Genomic DNA, 7,374 nt, shown 5'->3' with positions numbered 1-7,374 from the left:
CATGGAAAGAGCCTAAATGTCCATCCCCTGATGAGTGGATCAAGAAGATGTGGTGTATATATACAATGGAGTACTACATGGCAATGAGAAAGAATGAAATCTGGCCATTTGTAGGAAAGTGGATGGACCTTGAGGGTGTCATGCATGTCAGGCAGAGAAGGACAGATACCATATGTTTGCACTCATAGGTCTAACAGGAAAACAGGAGAGACCTAATGGAGGACCAGGGGGAGGGGAAGAGGGAAAGAGAGTTGGGGGGAGAGAGAGGGACGCAAAACTTGAGAGACTATTGAATACTGAAAACGAACTGAGGGTTGAAGGGGAAGGGGGAGGGGGGAAAAGAGGTGGTGGTGATGGAGAAGGGCACTTGTGGGGAAGAGTACTGGGTGTTGTATGGAAACCAATTTGACAACAAACTACTTAAAACAAACAAACAAACAAAAATGTGTGTGTTAATGATTTACATTTCAAAAGAAACCTGTTCTTTGTACAAAATTCAGAGAGCATAAAGAATATTAAATGAAGAATCACAGATATTTCCCAATGTTAATACAGATGGAATCAACCATGCTCATATTATGACCCTGCACACTTGGGGCATGAACCTCAGTCAACACACATCCTTTCCCAACCCCATCAGTGGCAGTGCTCCAGTACACATGTATCATAATCTATTCAACCAGTTCTGCCAAGGGTGGAGATCTAAAATCTTTCCAGTTTATACTACCAAAAACTGTATTCATGTAAATATAATTTATCTTGGTGTACTTTTGTGAGTCTGCAAGATATAGTCTTAGACGAAGTATTGCTGAGTCAGAAGACATACATTTAAATTTTTGGCAGCAATTGCCAAATTATCTTCTCCTAAAACCTGGTCAATCAACATTTCTGCAAAGATGAAATGGAAGTGGCTTTTCCCCTTGACCTTACCTTTGGAGAGTGTTACCAAACTTTTCAGATCTTGCTTATAAATTAGGTATCTTTATTTGTTTGAATTTACAAATTTTTAATTGTCAGGTTGAGCACTTATCATATACTTATGGCCAAGTGTATTTATTTTTCTCTGAGATAAAATTCTTATTCACTATCACTTTTTCACTGGGGTTTTCATCCTTTCCTCTGAAAAAGCTCTTTGCATATTAAAAAAAAAAGAAGACAAGCATTGTTTATTTTGGACCAAAAGGCCTCAAGCTTAGTGGTTGTGCACAGTTAAGAAATGATGGAAATTTATATGCTTTGACCTATTTAGCCCACTTATGTGATTTTTTTTCTCCCAAAAGAAGTTGAGAACTATGTATCCATGGTTTGTGAAATAATGAAACCTTATTAATGAAAATTATATGCAACATGGAAAATGCTTCTGATATTGAATGAAATAAGAAATGCAAACTATCTACATGATAGCAGCCATGGAAAAATATGCATGCAAATGGCCTATGCAAATAGCCTCTTCCTGATAAGAGACAGGATATAACAAGAGACTCTTCTAATAATAAACATTAAACAAATCAGGAGATAAAATGTAGAGAGCTGAAGAAGTATAGAAGCTGAAGTGCACCTGTTAATCATGTGTTGTCTGATATACTGGCCTGTGCAAATGCTGCAAAGAACCTCCCTACCCCAGCCACATTTCCCAGCATCAGGCATTGGTGCACAACCTTGTGATATTTGTTATGGCTACCTCTGGGTTGTTGTTGTTATTTTTTAATGTTTATTTATTTTGAGAGAGATGGAGAGAGAATATGAGCAGGGGAGAGGCAGAAAGAGAGAGGGAGAGAGAGAATCCCAAGCAGGCTCCACACTATCAGTGCAGAGACTTATGGGGGGCTTGATTTCACAAACCATGAGATCATGAGCCAAAATCAAGAGTCAGATGCTTAGCCAGCTTCACTACTCCAGGCACTCCTTCTGCCATTTTTCAATCAAAGTTTTTTTTCCTCTTGAGTTGTATGAGCCCTTTATTTATTTTTGATATAAGCCCCTTATCAGATACATGATTCACAAATATTTTCTCTCACTCAGAAGGTTGCCTTTTCATTTTGTTGATGGTTTTCTTTGCTATGCGTAAGATTTTTAGTTTAATATAGCCCCACTTGTTTATTTTTGTTTTTATTGCTTTTGGTTTTGGTGTCAGATTCAAAAAGTTATTGCTAAGGAGCTTCCCTATGTTAGCTTACATTCAAGTCTTTAATCCATTTTGAGTTAACTTATGTTCATGGTGTAAGATAGTGGTCCAGGTTTATTTTTTGCATGTACCTGTTCAGTTTTTCCAATGCCATTTTTTACATTGACTGTCTTTCCCCCCCATTGCATATTCTTGGCTCCTTTGTCATAAGTTGATGATATATGTGTGAATTTGTTTCTGGGATCTCTATGTTTCCATTTTCTTCTGCCAATGCCATACTATTTTATTTTTTAATGTTTATTTATTTTTGGTAGATGGGGAGAACACAAAGTGAGCTAGGAAAACACAGAATCTGAAGTAGGCTCCAGGCTCTGAGCTGACGGCACAGGGTCCAACATGGGGCTCAAACAACAGTCCATGAGATCATAACCTGAACTGAAGTTGGTTGCCTAACAGACTGAGCCACCCAGGAGCCCCTACCATACTGTTTTAATTACTATAGCTTTGTAATAGAGTTTCAAATCAGTGAGTGTGATGCCTCCAGCTTTGTTCTTTTTTTATCAAGATTATTTTGGCTATTTGGGATCTTTGGTGGTTCCACATAAATTTTAGGATTGTTTATTATCTTTCTGTAAAAAATGCCATTAGCAATTTAATCAGAATTCCATTGAATCTGTCTGTATATTGCTTTGGGTAGTATGTACATTTTAACAATATTAATTCCTCCAATCCATGAGCATGTAGTATCTTTCCATGTAATGTCTTACAGTTTTCAACATCTTTCACCTTCTTGGTTGAATATTTCCCATTTTTGTTTAAATGCCATTGTAAATAGGACCCTTGTCTAAATTTCTCTTTCTGATAGGTTATTAGTGTATAAAAATGCAAGAGATTTTTGTGTATTGATTTTGTATCCTGCAACTTGATTGGATTTATTAATTCTAACAGTTATTTTATGGAGTCTTTAGGACTTTCTATATTTAATATCACATCATCTGAAAATAATGACAGTTTTACTTCTTTCTTTCTAATTTGGATGCTTTTATTTATTTTTCTTACCTAATCACTCTGGCTAAGACTCCCAGTACTATGTTGAATAAAAGTAGCAAAAGTGTGCATCATTGTCTTATTTCTGATCTCAGAAGAAAAGCCTTCAGCTTTTCACATTGAGTATAATATTAGCATGGTTTGTCATGTATAACCTTTATTGTGTTGAAGTATATTCCCTCTACACTTACTTTGTTGAGAGGGTTGTTTTCTCTTCTTATCATTAATGAATGTTGAATTCTGTTGACTGCTTTTTCTGCATCTATTGAAATGAGTATACGATTTGTAGCCTTTGTTTTGTTAATGTGGTGTATCATGTTGACTGATTTGCAGATGTTGAACCACCCTTGTATCCTTGGAATGAATCCCACTTGATCACGGTAAACATTCCTTTTAATGTAGTATTGAATTCAGTCTGTATGTTATACACTTGAAACTATATACCTTTGTATGTATGCTATACTTCAATAATAAAATTAAATGTTAAAAAATTTTAAATAGCAAATAAATGGGCTCTATGGGGATTTCTGTACAAAAAAATTATAGTTTCTGGTCCAATATGACAACATAAAATAACACTGAAGCTATATCCTCCAGGTACACCAAATGTACACCTATTTCTAGAGCAATTCCTGCTGAAGAAGAACTGAGGGATGACTGAACAGTTTCCGCAATGGAAGGTAGAGAGACTGCATAAAGAATGGCAAAATGATGGAGACAAAGTAATCCTCACCTCTGAAACTGAACTGCAATGGGAAGGGATAGTTCTGAGGGGCTCTAAGCAGATTTTTCTGCCCTGGGGCATAGAAAATAAACAACAACCTGCTGTTTAAAAGAAAAACTAGAGGGGCACTTGGGTGGCTCATTTGTTTGGGTGTCAAACTTCAGCTCAGGTCATGATCTTGCAGTTCGTGAGTTTGAGCCCCACATCAGGCTCTGTGCTGACAGCTCAGAGCCTGGAGCCTGCTTCTGATTCTGTGTCTCCCTCTGTCTCTGTTTCTCTTCTGCTCATGCTCTGTCTCTCTCAAAAATGAATAGATGTTTAAAAAAAATTCTCTCTCAACAAGATGATCACTCCAGCAGCACCTGGTGAGTGTTCCTGCCACCACTCCAACCCTGGGTAGGCCCCAGTCTCAGTGTCTGTGCCAGCTCCAGTGCTGGTTCCAGCTCCATCACTGGCTGCAGCCTCATCCTCAGACCGGTGGTTGCAGTGGTCACAACAGCAGCTTGGGACCAAATCCTGGACTTCAGTGCAGTAGCTGCCTGGTCCTATTCTTCCATGTCCCTTCCCTTGTGGCCATGTGGTTGGGCTGTCCCCAGTCATTTTGGCCTCCATCATGGACAGCTATGTGCAATGCAAGGAAGATGCTGCCTGAGTCAATTGGACCTTACTGGGAAGTGAAAGTCACTAACTGCTTTTTAGAGCTCCACAGTGAGTCAGAAGATGAGGTGGCTGTTGACATGGAATTCTCCAAGAACAAGTATAAATTACGCAGGAAAGTTCAAATGAGCTCATCTTGAGCTGGTATGCTTCAGGCTATTACATTACAGATGACTGTGCTGATCCATGAGTACTACACAGGGAGCCCGCAACTCCATTCACCTCACTGTAAACACCAGCCTCCATATTGGCTGCGTGAGCATCAAGGCCTATTTGATCTCTTTAATGGGCATCCCTGGGAAGACCATGAGGGTGATGTTCACACCTCTACCAGTGAAATATGTGTATTGTGACTAAATGCATTGAGTTGAGCTGAAAGACTTGTTTTAGCCCCAACCAGGTGATCAGTCTCACAGGCGACTTTCAGCAAGTAGGAGGGACATCAGCTTGCATATAAGATGCCCTGAGCACAGTGTTGCAGTATGCAGAGGATGTGCTGTTGGGAAAGGTGTCAGCTGACAATACCGTACTGCTTCTTTTTTTAAATAAAAACAATTTTATTGTGTATTTATTATTGAAGGACAGTGTGGTAGGGTCCCCACCCTAAGGAAAGAAAAAAAAAAGTATCTTAAGGCAACCTTGCTATTCACATATATGACAACATCCTTCACAACCCTGTAACATGAGACCACTTTAATCAGACTGCATGTTTGTGTGTTAGCATATATGGGAGACAAAGAAGTAAAAGATATATAAAAAACCACACCACGTGGTGTTCAGGGCTCAGTTCTTTGGGTCATGACTCTGCGAGAATCCTGCTACATTACATGGGGGCTCATATGGGATTTGGAGACTGTTTCCACCTCCTTTGCCACCGGGGATGCAAACTCAGGGCACCAGGGGAGGCAGCTCACTCGGCACCAGTGGACCCCTTGATCTGCAGGAGGCTAGCCCTCCTGATGTGCTCGGGTAAAGACCTTGAGTTCAGTAGTGGAACTGGTGAGGCCCAGGAGCCAGCATAGGGAGCACCTGTCAGACTGGTAAGAACCCAGGTTCATTTTGGTAGACCTGCCTGTAATAGGCAGAAGGGGAGCCTGATCACCTCCCGGAGTTGCACTAGTAATTTCCACAAGGGCAGAGGAACAAAGCTGCAACTCTAAGGTATTGGGAACTGGGTGATGGGTGGCAGGTTGGAGTCACCATGTAACTGTGTATGGAGACTTGTCTCTCATTCATTTTCTGAGTCAATGACTATAAAAATTAGAGCCAACTGTCTCTGGTTATTCTACCTCAGAGTAGGGACTTTAAGGAATATTCCCCAGCAGCTGCCAAAACTCCTTTTGTTTCAGGGAAATACCTGGTCTTCTCTGGACTGACATGGACTGCCCAATTCCACTGGAGGAAAGCAAAACAAAAGAAACCTGATGTTTGCTCTTCTGTCTAAGCTGACAAATTTTAAAACTGGGAATTCTCAGGGTGCCTGGGTGGCTCAGTCGGTTAAGCATCCAACTTCAGCTCAGGTCATTATCTCATAGTCTATGGGTTGGAGCCCCATGTCGGACTCTGTGCTGATAGCTTAGAGCCTGGAGCCTGCTCAGATTCTGTGTTTCCCTCTCACTCTCTGCCCCTCCCCCGCTCACTCTCTGCTGTGTCTCTAAAATAAAATAAAGACATTAAAAAAATTTTTATTGGAATTCTCTTTCTCTGCTTTTTGCTCCTCTTTTGCCCTCCCTTCCTCCACTCCTTTTCTGCACCACCTGGGGGGGGCGTGGCCTGCATAACTGACTCCTCAATACGTCAGACACCATCAGCTCTCCTTCCTACTCTAGAAGTTGAGGAACAAATACCATCAAAGTCAGATTTCCCCACCAACTTTACAGGTAAAAATTAACCCTGGGGAACAAAGTGTCTTATTTGGACTAAAGTAAAATGTATTCAGTGCTTAAATTAACCTGTTTGTTGCTTTGAGATCAGCGATGTTTATCAACATTACAAAACAAACAAACCCAAATGTGTATTCTACCTAGATTTGCTGAAGGTCAAATAAGCTCATGTTATCTCAAGTTTTACTTGCATGATAAATTGAGATTGAACTCATGGTTATCTAAAGAGATAAGAAACTAAAGCACTAATTACTTAGATGTAGGTTTGTGCTTTTGACTTGTTGCAACAAAACTAAGGATATTTGAGGCTGTTGAAAAACATGCTGTGTGCTTAATGGATCATAAGTTTGCCATTAAAAAGATTCTGATATAACATATAGTTTATAACTCATTACTACTTAGATTTCATTGGAGACTAAGGTTTCTTTTCTTTTTTTTTTTCATAATATTTTATTGTCAAATTGTTTTCCATACAACACCCAGGGCTCTTCCCCTTAAGTGCCCTCCACCATCACCACCACCTCTTTTCCCCCCTCCCCCTTCCCCTTCAACTCTCAGTTCATTTTCAGCATTCAATAATCTCTCAAATTTTACATCCCTCTCTCTCCCCAACCCTCTCTCCCTCCTCTGCTCTTCCGTGTTCTCCATTAGGTCTCTCCTGTTTTCCTGTTAGACCTATGAGTGCAAACATATGGTTTCTGTCCTTCTCTGCCTGGCTTACTTCGCTCAGCAAGACACACTCAAGGTCCATCCACTTTCCTACAAAGGGCCATATGTCATTCCCTCTCATTGCCATGTAGTACTCCATCGTGAATATATACCACATCTTCTTGATCCATTCGTCAGGTGATGGACATTTAGGCTCTTTCCATGTTTTGGCTATTGTTGACATTGCTGCTATGAACATTGGGGTACATGTGCTCCTATGCATCAGCATT

The 7,374-nt window shown here is 40.2% G+C and overlaps 1 long non-coding RNA gene and 1 pseudogene across 1 annotated transcript in view; both read left to right on the top strand.

The window, feature by feature from the left end:
- Positions 1 to 3,993, top strand: part of LOC115289677 — a 16,771-nt gene extending 12,778 nt beyond the window's left edge. Inside the window, exons 2-3 of the long non-coding RNA XR_003907751.1 lie at positions 3,506 to 3,552; positions 3,770 to 3,993. This is a non-coding gene — a long non-coding RNA (uncharacterized LOC115289677). The remainder of the gene's footprint in view (positions 1 to 3,505; positions 3,553 to 3,769) is intronic.
- A 246-nt stretch (positions 3,994 to 4,239) lies between these two features.
- LOC115290613 overlaps positions 4,240 to 7,374 on the top strand; it is a 6,095-nt pseudogene continuing 2,960 nt past the window's right edge.

Source organism: Suricata suricatta, chromosome 4, assembly GCF_006229205.1.
Source record: "Suricata suricatta isolate VVHF042 chromosome 4, meerkat_22Aug2017_6uvM2_HiC, whole genome shotgun sequence".
Lineage (NCBI taxonomy): Eukaryota > Metazoa > Chordata > Mammalia > Carnivora > Herpestidae > Suricata > Suricata suricatta.
This window is presented reverse-complemented; position numbering and strand designations above follow the sequence as displayed.